The following is a 20,379-nucleotide window of genomic DNA, read 5'->3' as shown; positions in this document are numbered from 1 at the left end:
ACAGAACAGAGACAAGCACCAATAGTAACAGATGCTTTCTAATTTGGATTAGTACTTGATTTGAATGTCTAATGCTTTAAAAATTAAATAAACTATCAACCGCAGCATATGACGCTAAAGCCATTAGAGCAAATCTGTCTTTATGGCTTTATCTAAAATCTTGGGAGAGAGTTCTACCCTGAACCAAAAAGTCATTACTTTGCAAGAGAATAGTCTCAATAATGTGTTTTCTAAAGAGTGAATGTCTGTGTTTGTATCTTTTATTGGAGTGGAACTGATCCGAGACAATGAATATTTGAAAAGTACATACTAATACCTTTTGAAGTCTTTAAGTTTCTGTGTCTTCTTTACCACCAAACTAAATATTGTGGCCTTCTTTCTCAGCTGAAGGTTCTGTGACTTAGCTTCTTTATTATACTTGTAAAGCCTTTTGACCTTTTCCCACCTCTGAATCCTCATACAGAACAGCTTGGTTAGGACAGTTGTGCTACCTTTCTAATCATCAGAAGCATTGCTAGAGGGACATTTGACCTTCATCCCCGTACCAACATATGTAATTGATTAAGCTCTCTGACTCTAAAGTTAAAAGATGTTAGAAGGCACTGTGTTAACAGCACCACAGTGGAAAAAAAGTTGATTGATATGACTACAAGGGGAAAGAAGAATGTATTTTAAATGAAGCCTGTCCATCATGAAGGCATAAGAATGTTTCCTTTAAAAGGTTATATTGGCTTTCTGATATGCACCTGCTGGTTACTGTTGAACACTGATGATAGCACTTCAGGCCACTGCTACAGATATACTCTAGTGGCTGGAATTCTCTGATATTTATAACAGATGAGTTCTCACTTCTAATAAAAGAGATAAAGATTATGCAAGTTCAGCGGAAGTCCAATATAGGTATGAAGCAGGAATAGCATAGTGATTAAGAAAGTTTTTGACAGTACATACAGAATTTTAAATTTTGAAGTCTGATTGAACCAGTTAAAAAAAATTGGGAGAGCTAGTGTCAAGTTATTTAACTTCTCTGTACCTCAGTTTGCTCATCTGTAAAACAGGGCTAAAGAAACTACCACTAAATATAATTGATTCAGAATTATTCTGAGAATTAAGTGAATGCTTGGCATGTAATAAGTAATTGATATCTGATTAACTACAATGTCTTATTCCATTTTGGGCTACCATAACATTATCACAAACTGGGTAATTTATAACAAACAAATTCATTTGGTCATGGTTCTGAGGTCTGAGATATCCAAGATCAAGAGCTGCATCTGGCAACAAAGTTTTATTAGAGATACATCCAGAATAAAATAAAGTCAGGTGTAGAGATGAATCCAAAGCATCTTTTGGCCAAACTCTCTGTTTTGTTGATAACTCTATGCCTACAAAATGCAAGGGATGATCACTAGCTCCCACAAGACGCTAGGAACAGAGATCGAGCTCAATGTATTAACAGTTTTCATTGCCATCATACCACTCTCTATTTCTTTTCCTTCTAAATGTCCATACTGGCTCAAGAGTACAAGATTCATCTGGTACAGCAGAGCTTTAGAAAAAGAGTGAAAACCTAGTACTCATGGTCCCTATAAATGTGTCATAGTCACACCTGATGAGTATTATTTTAGGATCATTTCCAGAAATTACAACAATTTTATTTGATTCAGGTGGAAATCATTTCAATCTCTATGTGGATTCTTATTTAACTTGTAAATGTTATTTCTTTTTTTCTGCTTTCTTTTAAACCCGACAGTGTCTGGTACGTGTTAAATGTGTGTATGCATATTTGCATGTGTGGGTACACATCTGTGTGCAAGTGTCTGAGCAAGTGTATACCTGTGGAGGTCTGAGGTTGGTCTCAGGAATCATTCTCAATTGTTCTTTCACCTTATTCACTGAGGCAGGGTCTCTTAATAAGCCCAGAGCTCTCCAATATTACTAGTCTCACTAACCAGCTTGCTCCAACATCCAAAGCAAAAATTACAGGTGAGCCACCCAACCCACTTGGCATTTACCTGGGTTCTGGGGATCTAAATTCAGGCCCTAATGCTTGCAATGGCAAGTGCTGTAATTGTTGAGCCATTTCCCTAGCTTTATACATTTTTTAAATAATTTTTGAGAATTTAACACACAAGTATATTTCCATCATTTCTACATCTCCCTTCTCCCATGTTTCTCTACTCCTTCTCAAATCCATGACATCTTCAATTATTGTTACACACACACACACACACACACACACACACACACACACACCTCTTGCTAAATCCATTTAGTGTTGCTCATATGGACATGTGTTTAGGGATGACCACTTGGTGTCTGATAACCTATCAGGGAATTCATCCCAGAAGACTGATTCTCTTTCTCCTAGCAGCCATTAATTGCCTGCAGCTTTTAATCTAGGGGTGGGGCCTTATGAGATTTCCTCTATCCACATTGGTGTACCAACTGGTGTCGCTATCATGAAGGCCTTGTTTAGGCAGCCACATAGTTAAGATTTCATAGGTATAGCTCACTATCTCACAGCAGACATCTTGGTCCTCTGCCTCTTACACTCTTTCTGTATCTACTTATATGATGTCCCTTAGGGTAAAGGTTGTATTAGATCTATCAACTGGGGATAGGTACCTCATGGTCAGATGTTTTCTGCATTTTTATCAGTTGTGGATGTTTGTAATAGTCTCCATCTGCTACAAAAAGAAGCTTCTTTGATGAAGAGTGAGAACTGTGTTTATCTGTGGATATAAGGATAAGTATTTAAAATGCAGTTGGGAATTATACTGGTTTAGGAAAGTAGGGTCTCTCCTGCACTCTATGACCTCACCAGCCATGGGTAGCTGACCAGGATGAATTTCCTCCTATTGAGCAGTATTTAAGTTCAATTAGAGAGCCGCTGATCACCACCAAAATATAAGGGCCACTATTTGCACCCTACCAATATGAATATAAAAATGCAGGATGACTGGCACTCTGGTTGGTATACTGGTCAATAAGCAAAAGAATTCAAGTTTGACTTTTCATGTAATTAAAAAATTATTACACTTATTTGTATGTATCTGTGTGCACATGTATGTGTGCATACATCACAGCATGTATGTAGAGGTCAAAGGACAACGTGTGGGAGTCAGTTCTCTCCTGTCACTTTGTAGGTGCTGGAGATCACTGGGCTTTGGCCTTAAGTACCTTTACCTGCTGAGCCATCTCATCCACAGAATTTTTATGTCATTTTTATGTTATATAAGTTGTCCTTTAAAATGTAATTTCTAACAAAACCTTGACAACTCCAAGAACATTTACCAATATTACTCTCCATTGAAAATTGGAGTAGGAAGAATCCTAAGAATTCTATTACATTTACTGGTTTTAAATTTCATTTTATTGAAATTGTGCATATTTATGGTCTATATCTTTTAAAATGGTTACTCATATTTTAAACATTTTTATTTCTCTCTCATTAAAAACTCAGAACTGATTAAATACAGTGTTAGTAAAAGAGCTGATATCAACTAACTACATAACCGATATTTAAGGAAGAAAAAAATGTATTACAACATAAAAATAAAAGACCTTCCAAAGTAAAAGTCTCATTTCTGATAAATTATTTTTCTTTGGCCATTTACTATAAAAAGCAAAACATGCTGTGATGTAGAATGTCTTTATTACATGGACTCAATTTTTTTTCAAAGGATGAGATTTTGATACATTAAAGGCAGACAAAATACATGCTACACCTACTCCAAAAAACAAGTATTTTTTAAGACTGACATTCTCCCCTGGGGTTTAAAAAGAAGTCTTTCTGTTGAAGAGATTACAAAAATTTGATACATAGGTTTCCTGCTAATCTGAAGGCAACAGGGATGGCGGAATCTAGACTAACAAGTCAGGACAGCATTTAGTTAACTTCCACAAGCATCAAATTTTGGAAATTTGATATAAAATACAATTATATATATCCCATGTAACTTGAAATGTTCCCTCTAGTTATATCAGAAAAATTAGTAAACTATGGCATATAAGTTATAAAGTACAAATGTTTCCAAACTTTTATCAGATGTTTACTAGATGGCAGGAACAGTGTTCCCCCCCACCTTCATTGTTTCTTACTGAATAGATTTAATTTCAGTTATAAGCTTTTGTTGCCTGAGAAACAGATGTAGTATGGGAAAGTAATTTGCCTAGTGAGGAGGGGTTTACTATAGAAAAAAATCTCTTATAATAATCACCTGTCAATAAAAAACATGATGGCCAATAAGCTGAGGCAGGACATAGGCGGTGGGACACTGGCAGGAAAAGAGGATTCTGGGAAATAGAGCCTGACTAGAGACTAGACAGAGTCCCAGAAACCAACAGAGGAGATGGTAAACCAGCAGGTAGATGAACCCAGGGAGATGCCTCCTTAGCAAAGGAAGAGGCAGGCCAGGACTGAAAGAGAAGTGAGTAACCAAACGGTAGACATAGACTAGTTCAAATGGTTAAATAACTTATGAGCTAGTTACGGAATGAGCCAAAGTTTATGGCCAAGGCATCTATGGATGACTGGTCTCAGAGTCATCATTCCAGGAGCAGGACCGGGAAGAAAAAATGGATTTAAAAACTGTAACAACAGTTTACCTTTATGCACAGGTGAATGGGGTACCCATTCCCTTCTGCTTAAACAGATGTAAGAAATTCAAATACATGAGACAATTACAATAGTGTCTTCCTAAATGGGCTTGAATTTAAATTACCTTATGTTGTGTTCATATTTAAGACACCCTCTCTAACCACTAACCCACATTCTGTCTTCTAACTACTGACTAGGTTTCTCTATAACTCAATATCAAACTTCTTAAAATCCAAAAGTATCTGGTAAATTCAAGACTTGTGTCCACTTTCAATATTTGGCTTGTTTTTCATTGCAAGGAGCTATTTCTCAGATAGCGAGAGTGGTTGCACATTTGCTGGCTGTGAAAAACTACACATTTTATTTAGAATAATGGGTTATAGGAACTACATAAGCCATGTGCTATGCCCATAGAAATATGATATAAAAATGTATGACATTTATGTGTGTGTGTGTGTGTGTGTGTGTGTGTGTGTTAAGGATGACATACACAGAGGCCAGAAAATAACTGAAGGTAGTCAGCTCTTTCCTTCCACTGTGTGGAAGGATCACTCAGGTGGTCCTTGGGCCTAACTGCAAATATCTACCCACAGAACCATCTTCCTGACTCTCGAATGACTGGTTTTTAGACTGACAACTATTTCATCCTTTGCTTGATAGTTCTCCAAGTTATTTCCCTAATTACTTCAAATTTAATTGGTTTATTAGTAATGCTGCAAATATGTTCTTCTTGGAAAACTGACCCTATGCCTTTATGATATTAGGAGGGCTGTTTGTTTTCTTTCTTATGCTTTGTTTGTTTTGTTTCTTGGTACTCCTAAAAAGTGAAAAAAGATTATTTCCTCCATTTTCTGATAAAATGATGGAACCAAAAGTAATATGAAACAGGGCTCTTGGTAATGTTCTAATTTCTTTACTAGGATTCAAGTTCATGAAACCTTACGAACTGCATACACTTTTGACTTTTTGCTATACTATACATCATGGTGTACTCTTAGAAGGCAGCTTTGAAAAGTGAAATCCTGATTCATATTCCAGAACACTCAGTAGTCAGTGCCAAAGACTGGTATCACCCAGCTCCTATGCAGAGCATGGAGTCCTAGGTAGTTCTCCATTCTCTGTATCACACTCTTGTGCTGCTCCTTCTGTCCATTTCCCCTTATTTGAGTTCTTACTTCCCTCTGTGATCATGAACAAAACACGTTACCTTAGTAACAGAAAATACTTGGAGCACCAAAGTTAAAAACTTTTTCTTCAGGGGCTAGAGCAATAGCCCAGTGGTTAAAAACACTTGCTGCTTTTGAAAAGGATCCAGGTTCAGTTCCCAGAACCCACCTCACACAGCTCGCAACCACCTGCAAAACTTCAGTTCTGGAGATCTTTTGGCCTCCGTGGTGCCTGCTTGTATGTTATAAACACACAAATATATATATATATATGTGTATGTGTATGTGTATGTGTATGTGTATGTGTATGTGTATGTGTATGTGTATGTGTATATATGTATATGTATATATGTATATATGTATATATGTATATATGTATATATGTATATATATATATATAATAAATTTTCCATTTTCCAATATATATATATAATGGAAAATATAATTCCAACTTTCTCTTCAGGGGCTATGGATGAAAGTCAATGGGAGAGCACTTGGCCTGGTACACATAAGACCTGAGGTTCAATCCCTAGCACTAAAAATTAGAACAATGCTTATTCTTTGGGGCTGGATTTGTAGCTCAGTAGTAGAATACTTGATCAGCATGGGTCCCATCCCCATCATACACACACACACACACACACACACACACACACAGAGGCACTCACACAGGTGCTCAAACACACAGCCACACACCTGTCCCCCCAATGACAAAGGTGATGAAGCAAGAGAGGGAGAAGGGAGGGAAGTGTGGAGTGGAGGAAAATAAACAAAAACACCACCTTACTTTTCAGGCTGACGTGATCTTATATAAATGATAATAGTGCAGAATCTGTGGGTAATGGTTCCTACTCTAGCTTCCTATATTAAATGGGATATTTTTACATACAACTAAGGCAGATCCACCTACATCCTCTACATTCTCTATTACTCAAAAATACTAAATATAATGCAAATGCTATTAAGTAGTTTTCACACTGGGTTACATATATAGAAAAATATGCAGTTAGTAGAGATTCATTTTTTTAGGAGAAAATAACATGGCAACTTTTATTTTTAAATACAAGGTTACTCCACTTTGATTAGTGATTATTTTAATTTAATATGCATTTCCCAATTGCAAGGTATTTTTCTATATCTGAAGACATATTTTACTTTTTTAACTATTCTTTTTTTAATTTTTTATTGGATATTTTATTTATTTACTATACAGATGTCATACCATTTCCCCTCCCTAGAACCCCCCTATTCTGTCCCCCCTCCTCCATTATGCTTTTATATCATTTTAATTACATGCATGTATTAAGGTCAGTTCTAGGTTGTGGGTCTAGCAATACAATAGATCCAAATAGTCACTTGCAGTGTATTTGGCATAATTCTAACACCTCTCTGGAAGTTTTAACTATACATAGGGAGCTTATGAATTTCAAGAATGCTGTTCTGCTGAGCATTGATGCGGTAGATACTGCAGATAAAATTACTCATGGCCTGAGGTCAATATTTCTCTTTTGGTCAAGCTTCAAGAATGGCATATATAGCTTGATCATGCTAGCCCTTTTTGTCCTTGTAATACTTTTATTCCTGCTGATTGTGTTAAAGCTTGTCTTTAACAACATCAACATGTTGGTAGCCAAAGTACATGGCTTGAACCTGAAAATGGACCCCCAGACAGAGTTATTAAATTAACAGGCTGGCAAGCCAAGGACAGGTAAGAATCTGCACAGAGCCTTACCAACTGAAGACAGAAGTGCATTGCTTTTGATAATGCATATTCCATGATGGGTAAGGAAGGCATTCTTGTCCAAATGACCTAAGACAGGCTCAGTCTTGTTAATGAAACAAAAAACGGGGAGAGGAGGAGAGCCTTTGGGGCTGCTTGGCAGGAATATGACATTAGGCTAGAACAAAGAAGTAATTTCAGGTAGGAATCTAAATCTTAGGCTAGAACAAAGAAGTAATTTCAGACAGGATTCTAAATTTTAGGCTAGAACAAGGAAGTAGGCTTCAGACATGAAAATGACTTTGGGCTAGGACAGGGAAGTAGGCTCAGATACTTTGGCCATCCTGATAAGCCCATTCATTATTTTTAATCTCTGGTTAGTTGAATCTACCAAATGTGGAACTCAGACATGGAAAGTTAACTGTATATTCTTATAATACCTAAGCTTCAGCTTAGCTATGAGCCCTTCCAGCATTTTACTACTTTGTACTTTTTTTGCTGCTGTGACAACATGACCAAAGCAACATATAGAAGAAAAGTTTATCTTATCTTATGGTTTGAGAGGGATAAGAATTCACCATGGCAGGTGAGCATGGCAACAGTCAGGCATCGTGGTAGGAGGAGGAAGCTGAAAGCTTACATCTTGAACAACTCCATGAAGCAGAGAGGGGTGGCCCCCAGTGGCATATTCCTCCAGATAGGCTCCACATCCTAACCCTCTCCCAAACAGCTCGATCATCGGGAGAGCAAATGTTCAAATATCTGAGCCTATGAGAGACATTGTCATTCAAACCACTACACTTTGGGACTGTGATTCCAATCATTATTACTGCATCACATATATTTTGAGAACTGTAAAACATCTCATTATCCAAATTACTTTAGTCAATATTGACATAGTTTATTTTTAAAATGCAAACAATTAGAAAGAGGAAAAAATAAAATTTCATATTTCTTAGATTCACTGAGGTGATGAGAGGTTAATAGAATACTACTCTGAAAACCAGATTTGATTACATAAATATTTTTATCTTCTACCTACCTTTCCTGACTCATCTCTCAATACTAGATCTGCACCCCATCTAGCTATACCACTCACAATCATCTTCCTAAGATTAGCTTCATCTTCTTTTTCCTAGTGCCTCTGTGTAAACTTTGTACAAACTTTTCTGCAGACTAAAATACTCTTCTTTTACATATATCTACAAGACTTAGCTCTGGTAGTTAATTGTTTTTCATTCTCTTCAAAGCAAGTTAAATTAATTCTTCCCAAGTGACACAAAGTACAAGTCTGTAGCATACTTGCAGAAATAACAATGAATCAAGAATCATAAAATACTAGGTGGTGGAAATTGAGAGATCTCTACTCAGAAAATAGACTATTCCATTAATTCTCATTTCTGGAGTAGACTTAATTTCCTTTTCAATTACTATCATAGAACCTATGTGCCATTCCTTCATAGTATTCAACATCAATGACATCAACAACTGTTTATGGAACTATTTAACATCTGTTTCTCTCTCTCTGAATTTCAATTTCTGTGACAGAAACAGAATCTTTTGTATTACTCAGTGTTGTATCCTCAAGGCCAAAAAGAACCCAGAACATAATAAATGCTCAATACATTTTGTTGAATTAATATTTCCCAAGATTCTTAATTCACTAAGCATTCCAAAGATCTTTTGCATAATTTTTAGACACTGCAAAGGAACATAGCAAACATGTCAAAACTAAGAACATGAAATAATTCAATTTACTATTTCTATTTCCTTCCCACTATTAAAATGAATTCCAAAATGGCAAGGGCCATGGATAATTGTAGCTGGAGAGTACAGACTTTAGAATCAAATTAACTTAGACTCCCAGCTTTATGGCTTACATCTCTCTAAAGCCTCAGTTTACAAATCTTTATACAGAAAAGAAACTGTTTCAGATCTTAAATCTCCCTCCTGTGCTGGGCTCAGTGGTTAAAGCACTTGCCATGCAAGTATGAGGATCTCAGTTTAGATGCCCAACAGCCACATGAAAAAAACAAAAACCAAACCAAACAAACAACAGGCGACAGATGCCTGCAAACCTAGCACTGGGAAGGCAGCAACAAGAAAGATCTGGGAGGTTTGTTGGACAGCTAGTCTAACTAAATGGGGGAGCTCTAGGTTAATGAGAGACTGTGTCTCAAAAAAATAAGGTAGAGCGTGATTGAGAATGACAAATAGCGTCGACCTCTGGCTTCCACACATACATGGGGGTTGTTGCGGAGTAGAGAGACAGATCCATGAGTTAAGTCTTGTTCCTTAGCACTGCCTTTTTTAGAGGTTGTGTAGCTTTTAAATACTGGGGCATAATGGGCAATTGTGAGATCATTGCAGGTGTACCCCTGAAAGACAGAGTAGGGCCCCAAACGTTTTTTCTCTTTACTTAGCCAGTCATGAGGTAAGAATAACTCCACTACAAACTCCTGTCATGATGTGTTGCCTTGTTACAGATGCAAAACAAGAGGTACACTGCTCCAAAATCCATGCTCCAAAATCCATGAGGCAAATACATCACTTCTCATTACAAGTTGATTATCTCAAGTATACATTATTATGCCAGAAAACTAACACAGGATAATATTGTCCACCTTTGGGGATTGTTCTGGGGATTAAAGAATGTAAAACATTTACTGCTGTGCCTAGTATTTAACAAATACTCAATAAAACAGCTACTATTTACCATTATTAAGCCCTGGTAGTTAATATAATAACTAACAACTGCTTCGGCTGAGAAGCTTCCTTTTGCAGGGGTTAATTGCAGAGAGTTATAACTGTTCAAAGTGCTGAGAATAGGTGCCTGGTGTGTGTGTTTGTTTCTGGGGCTGGAGAGATGGCTCAGTAGTTACGAGCACATGTTGCTCTTGCAGAGGTCCCAGATTCAATTCTCAGTACCCTCCCCATATGATGGCTCTGTTAGCCTTTGGATCTGTTAACTTCAGTTCCTGAGGATTCTATACCCTCTTCTGTCCTTTGTGGACACCAGGGATACACGTGATGCACATACATACATGAAACTATATACATAAAGTTAAATAATTCATTAATAAACTTTCTCTTGCTTAAGCTGTTTTGCTTTGTCACAGCAAAAGGAAAGTAACTAATCCTGGTTCTAAATATTTATACACATAAACTCCTAGCAATGGGTTTACTTTTTTCATGGTTCCCTTCACTGTAAATAGGAGCTAATAGTCTAGGTGAATTATATCACCTAGTTTAAATAGCTAGCATGGTATCCACTTGGCCTCAATAGGATCACGGAAAGACTACTTTGCCCATTTTTATTGATCATTTATCCTCCCCCCCAACATTGATTAATTCCCTTCTTAGCAATTGTGTCTACATAGTTTCACTCTCATACTGTTTCCTTGTCTTTTCTAATCATTGCTGTCCTTGGAAAAATCATTTTCCCTAGTCCTAATTTCTCTCAGTTTTTGAGTCTAAGAAGTAAATATACATTAAACTACCTATTATCACCTAGCTTGAGGCAAATGAAAGACTTAACTACAACTAGTCTTTAAAAACTGGTACCAGGGGCTGGAAAGGTGGCTCAGTGGGTAAACATGCTTGCTGCACAAGCACAAAGAGCCAAGTTTGAATCTCAAGCACTCATGTAAAAATCTGGAAGTAGCCACACTTCCGTAATCTCAACGCTGTGGTGGGTGGAGGCAGGAGAATTTCTGGGGCTTGCTGGCTGCCAGCCTGACTCCAGGTTCAGTAAGAGACCTTGACTCAAAAGAATAAGGTGGGGAATGAACTCTCTATGTTGCCAAAGATGACCTTGAAATTCTGATCCTCTTCCTTCCATTTCCAAGTGCTGGGATTACAGAAGTGTGTCACCATACCCAGTTTTATAGATAGGGATGGAACACAAGGCTTCAGGCATGTTAAGCAAGCACTCTATCAATTGAGCTATATCCCTAGCTTTTTAAGGCTTTTTCTTTAGAAAGATATCGGGTCCTAAATTGACAGCAACAGGATATTGGCTGAGAAGCCACAAAGCACCCAAGAAAGTATGGCTTACTTCTAGCACTCAAGATGGGAGCAGACTAGGAAGGTTGATAAAGAGCTTCTAAAGGACAGCCCTGGGTTTCTTAGTGGGTAAAGGAAACATCTTTGGGCACCACAGGTCAGTCTGTTTGCTTGGCTGACTCTGCTATCCATTTCAGTAATTATACCTACCCTAGTTGCCTTCCTTTTGCTTAGGCTTGTCAACCAGTAACAGTGGGTCTCACTGAAATTTCTGACAGAACATAGGCCTCTGAGACTCCTCCTCATAAATTTACTTTCCTGGCAAAGAAAGTCACCCTAGAGAGCTACTCAGATTCTGTTCACATAGGTCATCCAAGAAGCCAGGGTAGCGAGCCTACTTTCCATGACCAATAGGAATGATAACTTTTATTTCCTCTGTTCAGGGCAGAAAGTTTTACTAGTTAACCTATTCTTTTTCTACCTATTATGGTTTGGTTCAAGTATAATATCTCCCCATAAAAGGCTTAGTCCCTAACTGGTAGTGTTACATAAGAGTGGTTCTGGAAACTTTGGAAGGCAGAATGTAATTAAAGGAAGTAGGCCATTGCCAGCTGGTCCTTGGAGGTTGTATCAGATCCTGCTCTGCCCCTGCTTCCTCCAGTTCTATGAAAAAAGTCACCTTGGACAAAGCTCCCACCACCACAGAACCAGAAGCAATGAGGCCAAAATGTATCTTTCCTTCCTTAAATTCTGTACCTTCTCTTAATGGAGAAGGCTGCACATCATAAAAAAACTGAGGAATTAAAGACAACAATGCAGAGATGGTTATTTTTTAATCATGGAAAGGGTGGGCAGTTTTCTATACAGAATGAATAAGGATTAGATAGCCAGAGAGTTATTCTGTAGCAAAGATTATTATTCGTCTACTCAATATTTATCCTCTCCCTTTTTCATACTATCAGAAGCCCAATGCTGTTGGATTCTAATATACTCCAGTAAAATACATTCCCCAACTTTGTAGATGAGATAGTTTCATGATATCATCCAGTCAGTGAGATAAAAGGAGATTTCACTTCTTTTGGCTTACAGAAAAGCTTATTCAAGATGGCTTACTCAGCTAGCAGGCACCATCTTGTCCTGTCTTTCCACTTGCCTCCAACACAAACACAATGACTAGGGACTTGGAGACTATTCTGTGACCTTAAGTACATAATAAGGAGAGTTGAAAGGAAGACTAGAGGGTGCCATGTCCCTAATAGTATCTTAGAAGTACCATGCCATACATGGAATATACTTTGGAATTCTTATTTTGTCTGGGAAAATGAACACAAATTTACTTAGGCTGTTGTTCACATTTTCTGTACCAGAGCAGAAAATTTAACTCCTAATGATATATAGAAAATCCTGTAACTTACTAAGATATTGTTCATACTTTTTCCTAATGTGCCCAGCAAAACAGAATCTGTAAAAAAAAAAAAGTTCTATCAGGTACTTTTAAAAGGTCATAATGGGTTTAGTCAGATCACTATATATTTATCATTCATATGTTACCATATGTCTACTTCAAGCATAGCTAATTGACCAGGACATTCTCTGACAATAAATGGAATATGCTTGGGAGGCAGAGGCAGGTGGATTTCTGAGTTCGAGGCCAGCCTGGTCTACAGAGTGAGTTCCAGGACAGCCAGCACTATACAGAGAAACCCTGTCTTGAAAAAAAAATAAAAAAATAAAAATAAAAATAAACGTAATATGCTAGTTGAGACCCTCAGGGGTCTCAAACTCTACAATTGCTGTTGACTTCTCACTCAGTGTTTTAGAACCTATTTTCTATTTGTATCAACTTCAGTTTCTTCTCAACTCTAGAGCTCAGGGATTCACAAACAAACTCTAGACATTAGAATGGAGAAAATGTGTTAAGCTGTCTATACATATTAAATAATTCTGATCTAATTAAATCATCTAACTCTTCAACTTTGGATCAATCACATTTTGAAAGAAATCACCTGTTCATTCAGCCAGAGATAAGAATATTAGGAAAGCTAACTTATATAGCTGACATAAAGAACATGTACAAAATGGGTGTTTAAAAAAGTAGCTCTAATAGGCAGAGTGCTTGCCAGTCAGGCATGACACGAATTCAATCCCATAAACCACATGAAAGCAGTACAGAACAGAGTCCTAAAAGTTGTACACACACACACACACACACACACACACACACTGTGGCATGCACACCTGCACAAACATCTCATAGGCACATACATAATAATGAGCATCTTTAAAAAACCCTGAATCCTAATTTACTATGAATGCATAAATTATTAATTAAATCTATAGCATGTAATTTATTTATATCTAATATAATAATTTCCTACCCTTTGGATACACTCAACAATACCTTTTTTAGGCTTAAGTTCATTTGAAGAACATAGCTATGCTATCCCATGTAGCAATGTACCAAGTTCACTATTCTGATTTTATAGCAAAGAAATAATGACCTGGGATAGAGAGGGCATAAAAAGATCAAAGGGTATAGTCTAATTGTCTCTACTGCTTTGGTTTCGACAGACAGAACCAACACAGTTGGCTGCTGACTAAACATAATCATCTGTTTTTATGATAATAGTACGAATCACAGCTCCCTCTGATCTCTGGGAGAACAGTGAAGCAATCCAAGATAAAAATATAACTGAAATTTCAGCAATATTAAAATGTATTTCATTAAAATCTCACTGTCCATGTCTTTAAAGCAAGTGCTGTTCCCCATTTCCCTCTCATGTCCATTACCTTTTCCTCCCACGCTGGCAAGAGAAATAGAGTGCTGTGTACACCACACAAGTGCTCTTACCACTTAGTGGCAACCCTGCCTCCATTAACATTTTCAGAGCTAAGGTCAATGTCCTTGTCAACACACAGGGAAACACTTAAAAAGTCTAGAAATATAACCTTAAAAAGACTATAAAAGAAACTGTAGCAACATAGAACAAGTTACATCTTTAAGGCCAAGGTTGCTTTAGATCACATTTGGAATACCTTACACGCTGAATATATAAAAAGAACACAAATCCCAGCTGTAGAAAAAAAAAAGCATATATGCAGAAAACACACTTGCCTGCTCTACTGTAGGCTCCAAATACTATCTAAATGCTAAAGGGCTTTTGGATTTGTTTTGGAGGCTTTCTGGCTGTGCTTGGGGTCAAACCTAGGGCCCTATATATGCTAAGCAAGCTGTCTACCACTGAACTACATCTGCAGCCCCGCGACTTTAGGTTTTTTAAAGTAACAGTTAAGATCACACAACATAATTAGGAAATTTCAAGTGAAAACCTGGCTATATGAGAAGATCAAAGTTTCCTTCAAAAAATGCAGCTACCTGCCAGAGATAAAAGCAGAAGACATATCTATTGTCTAATCTATTCTGCTTGGCTGATGTAGATGGAAAGCTTTAGAAGTGTTCTAAAAGCTACTCTGCATAAAATACATGTTGCAGCACACCTTTGACACTAGTTCACAAACTCATAAAAAGGAAACATATGCTAGACACTGTCGTATTAACAGCTTTCTTCCTTACTATTGCTATCCATAATGGCCACCATCTGGGCTGACTTAGAGAGTAATACAAGGGAAAAAAAACAAAAGCTTTAAATACATTTCATATTCTTCCGTAAAATTAATTTGCATATAGTTACTTAAGTAGTATTAGACGTTGAAAATGAAAGTAACAACCTCTCAGGAAAATGATCAAGAATTAAAACATGTAGCAAAAGGTAAAAATGAAATATTGCACAAAAACCAGAGGCAAATTCCTCATCACAGGTATATCTGAAACATGTTCTCATGTTACTCCTCGGGCTTCTGGTTAGGTGTGTGTGTGTGCATATGTTTGTGTGTCTGTCTGTCTGTGTTTGTCTCTTTTTGTATGTATATATATAAATAGGCATATAAATATGCACACAATATCAAATTTCTTGCCAAACAACTAAATATTTAATATGTCTAACTTTTTATTAGATACCTATGCAAATAAGTCTATCACTGCATTTTAAGATAAATATACTTACATAGCCAGATATGCCCTATACATATAGCAAAGCACTAAAACTTAATATATTAAGTTGAGGAATCACCTTGAATTCAATTAAATGGGGCAGTAAGCAACACAGTGTGTATTTAGGGCTATTTTCTCTTTTCATAAGATCCCAAGACTTTATTTTAGTGTGTCAGACACTTTGGGTCAACAAATACTGAATTAAAAGCTTTGCAACACTCCTCCTGAAACCTATACAAAGTAGTGACACCTTTCTAATTATTTTAAGCCTTATTGCTGAAGGCACCAGCAATAAAATCATATCTATGGAGGCTGGATATGATAGTTCATGCATTTCCCAGCATCATGCAGAGGCAGGTGGATATCTCTATGAAGCTAACCTGATCTACATAGCAAATTCCAGGCTACCATACATAAAGAGAGAGAGGCAGGAGCAGGGGAGACAGAGAGAGACAGAGAATCTGATCTATTATACCATCAACTCTTATAAATGCCAATTTTTCTTAGCTAATTCCAGGTAAAGAAAGGTGAATCTGAAAGAACAAAATCAACCAAACAAAAACAACACACCCAATCCAAAGCAGGAATGCTGTCACCTAATCTACATATTTTGAAACATATCGATGTATCCTTCTTCCATTTCTCCTTCTATTTTAGAATAAAAATAAAGATAATAAGAACCCTGACACAAGGATCCCAATTTAGCCATCTGCCAACAGATCATAAAGCCATCTGAAGTTTTAGACTGTGAAGCAGCCACAGGTAGTTCCAGATGGTCTGAAAAACTTGGGGGCACTGGCTCCATGTGCTTTGTCTGTGCTTTCTAGCAAGAACCTCCAATGATTTAAACCTGGGAAAGGAGAAATGTAGGCCTTGAAATTGGTGCTTTCCAGAGGAAGGGAAGAAAACTAATTTCAGAGACTGAAATTCTGCAGTAGAAACCAACCTTTCTGTTGGTTGTTATCTGTGTGCTTTAACTCAAAGTTGGTGGATCTACTCTAAAGTTATGTATGGTATCAATAAATAGTAGGAAGACTAAACAGAATCTATCAACACCAAACATTATTTTGATGATCAAAACATAACACTACTCATTTAAAGGTAAAGTACTGAAAAAGCTAGGACTAGCATAAACACTATCATGTAATAACATTTTCTACTAAGAACTTTTGCCCCATAGCAGTTCCTTAATATTGTTTTCCACACAATACTAAAAGAAGTCACTCATAGCCTTGAACAGCATATAGACAATGTTTCACTAGCTGACCTAATGCTATGACCCTGGAAAAAGTAGTTGCACCAAGAGATGTCTGTTTACTCCAGATGAAGGTTTATATAAAAACACATCATATTTAAAAGATGAAGAATTTTCCAGCAGATATTCACAAAACTCAGAGAGCAAATCATGGTTTCAAGTTGGACAGTTTTATAGATAATTTTTAGTTACTTCCTTGTTGATACAGTCTTTATTAATGAACTACACTATAACTGTTTATTAAATTGCATAGTAAACAAACTACTTTATCTACTATTATCTAAACAAGAGACCAGCTACCCATTCAAATGTACATTTGTGGAAGAGTCCAGGGCTCCTTGAAAAATACCTTCTAACTAGATCTGGTCTTACCCAATTTTTTCAGTTTTTGCTTTTCTCTTTCTCTGACCCTGCTCCACTCTACTGGGATGATACTACTACGTGCACCCTGCTCTAACTACTCCATATTATGTAAAACAGGAGTTTTCAGATTGTACCTTGCTCTGTGTGACTCTATTCTATTAATAGCATTTGGTTCCATTTTGCATGTAACGCTCAAGCAGGATGACTCTGTACCTTACTGTACACATAAATAGGACCACTTATCCAGCACCACTTATGACACACTAACTGAAAACTTCTTCATAAAAGTAAAAAGGTACCACTCTATAGATTAGCAAAATACAATGGTATGTTATATATGGGCACATAAGTATATTACAACCATATCACAAAAAATCAGGCCTTAGAACTCATTAAACACACCAGATCAAGGAGTGGTACAACACCCTCAACTGGACTCCATACAAAGGAGGACACCTAGCAACTAAATTAATGGTGATGGCCCCCACTGCATTATCAGCTGACCTATTATATGTGTGTCAAGAGACCAATGAATTGACAGGATTCAGTTCTATCTCCACTGATGGCACAGGCTACCTGGAATGGCCATCCAACAGTCTATCCATCTTTTCCCATCTGATCCTACATTTTACACCTCTGATCAGTCTCTGTGAAGAAAGCACTTACTATGGAGGTCAGGGATCCTGTCACATCATTTAAGAGTAGAAAAAAAGCTATTTTTAAAAGGTATTTTATCTTTACTACCCACTCAAAAACTAAATAAATTTCAGATTAACCAGCAACAAAGGAAATCAAAACAAAAGAAGATGGCATGATGCTCAGGAAGCAGCAAAACAACCTAAAGAGAAAGACTGATAGGTTATAACTATGGAAGAGGTGTGTTTAACCAACCTCCACTAACGAATTTCACAGTATGAAATGTAACGAATGCCCATAGTATGCTGACTGTTCAATGCTGATTGGCTCCTGGAAAATGAATGTGCTCAAGAGCTCCACAAATTAAGATGTCATTTATGTTTGTTCACACATGTGTTTCTCTTTATGCTAGCTGTGTATGCATTTCTGGAATTCTTAATTACAGGTTGCATACATATTACATCAAATATGAGTAAAAAAAACAGGTAAAGATGATCCTATATCAAATGTGGGTGACAAATCTGCAAAATATCTTACAGTTGTAAGAGATATTATTACTCTACTTTAAAGACATAAAAACTCAGAACTAGGGACATTAGTGAATAAGTTACTACCAAAAAGACAAATACTACATGTTCTCATTTATATGTGGAAGCTAAAAACATAGTAGTACTCAAAGGCTGGTAAGGATAGCAGCAGGGAGATGGGAAGAAGAAAAATCGTGGGCTGGGCATGATAGCACACACTTTAGTCCTAGCACTGGGAAGGCAGAGGTAGGAAGACAGATCTCTGAGAATTTAAGGCTAGTCTGATCCTCATAGTGAGTTTCAGGGCAACCAGAGCTACATAGAGTGAGACCTTATCTCAAAAAAAAAAAAAAAAAGCATCCCCTGCAAAAAACTTGGATGATCTCAACACAGAGCAATGACCAATGTTTGAAATAATGATTATATCAATCTCTCTGATCTAATTGTTTCATATAGTAAATACAATTGAAATATCACATGATACCTAATAAATATGTACAACTAAATTAGTTTCAATTAAATTTTTGTAATGCATATTTTAAAAGATATGTTCATATTAAGCTAGTAGTTGTGAAGGCTATATCCATGCTTAAAATTGGAAATAACCCCTCCTCTCTTTAGTATACCAGTTATGAGATCCAATCACATCAAATAGAGGCTTCTTCTAATGTTTAGCTTTTTCAATATCCAAAACTCATTAGGAAAAACATTTTTAAGTAAATTATAAAAATATGTAAAAGGAAATAGTAGATTAGTATCTTTGATATATAAACTGTATACAAATTAAAGAAAAGAAATGGTGTGGATTTGGAGAGTGGGGAAATGAGAGGGATCTGGGAGAAGAAACTAAGCAGTATATATTGTATGGAAGAAAATCTATTTTTAACCAAAAGAAAGAAAAGTACAGTCCTCTTCCGGGGACGGTGCTTAGAGTGGAAGGTGCTCAAGATGGTCCAGCGTTTGACATACCGTCGTAGGCTTTCCTACAACACAGCCTCTAACAAAACCAGGCTGTCTCGAACTCCTGGCAACAAGATTGTTTAAGAAGGTCGGGAAGGCACCCAAATCCGCATGTGGTGTGTGCCCAGGCAGACTGTGAGGGGTTCGTGCTGTGAGACCCAAAGTCCTTATGAGATTGTCTAAGACAAAGAAGCACGTCAGCAGGGCCTACGGTGGCTCCATGTGTGCCAAGTGTGTCCGAGACAGGATCAAGCGGGCTTTCCTTATTGAGGAGCAGAAAATCGCTGTGGAAGTGTTGAAGGCACAAGCACAGAGTCAGAAAGCAAAGTAAATCTGCATTTTTTAAGTAATAAAAATCAAGGCTTAGTCTACAAAAAAAAAAAAGAAACAAAGAAAAGTACAGGGCAATGACAGGACAAAAGGTAAAACAAATGGCCAATTTGTAAAGGAATACTTTAAAAATTAAATATAAAAATTAATACTTTTATTGGCTATCAAAAAGACAAAATATAGTTATATGTGATACCGTTTTTGCCTATCAAGTCAGTAAAAGGTAAGAAATAAGCCAGGCATGACACTAGTCCTAGCACTTGAGAAGCAAAGGCAGGCAGATCTCTGAATCTGAGAACAACCTGGTCTATACACTGAATTCTAGACCAACCAGGGCTACATAGTCAGACCCCGTCTCAAAACAAAACAATACAAAAAAAAAGTCTAAAGCAATAAGCACAACCAGTATTGCCAGTACACAATACAAGAGGTATTAGCTTACCGCTAAAATCAAACATTTTTTGGTAAGTTCTCTTGAAATCACACTGGCAATCCTAAACTGGAGCTTTAGAAATGTTGAGAACTTGTGAGATGGGTCAGTGAGCAAAGGCATTTGCTCTGCAAGCCAGACAACCAGACTTCAATTCCCAGAATCCATGTGAAGGTGAAGGAAGAAAGTCAAATCCACCAAGTTGTCCTCTTGTTAGACAATACTTCAATGTCTCTATCATTTGACTAAGCAGCTACATTTCTGGAACTTCGTTCCTGGTTAGAAAACACACACACACACACACACACACACACACACACACACACACACACA

General features: G+C 37.1%; 1 protein-coding gene and 1 pseudogene across 4 annotated transcripts in view; one reads left to right on the top strand and one right to left on the bottom strand.

Moving 5' to 3' along the window:
* Cask (calcium/calmodulin dependent serine protein kinase) overlaps nucleotides 1–20,379 on the bottom strand; it is a 337,083-nt gene that overhangs the window by 296,779 nt on the left and 19,925 nt on the right. The gene's annotated exons all lie outside the window — the stretch shown is intronic.
* Nucleotides 19,239–19,617, top strand: LOC114628065 (annotated as a pseudogene).

Source organism: Grammomys surdaster, unplaced genomic scaffold, assembly GCF_004785775.1.
Source record: "Grammomys surdaster isolate TR1022 unplaced genomic scaffold, NIH_TR_1.0 263, whole genome shotgun sequence".
NCBI classification, from domain to species: Eukaryota; Metazoa; Chordata; class Mammalia; order Rodentia; family Muridae; genus Grammomys; species Grammomys surdaster.
This window is presented reverse-complemented; position numbering and strand designations above follow the sequence as displayed.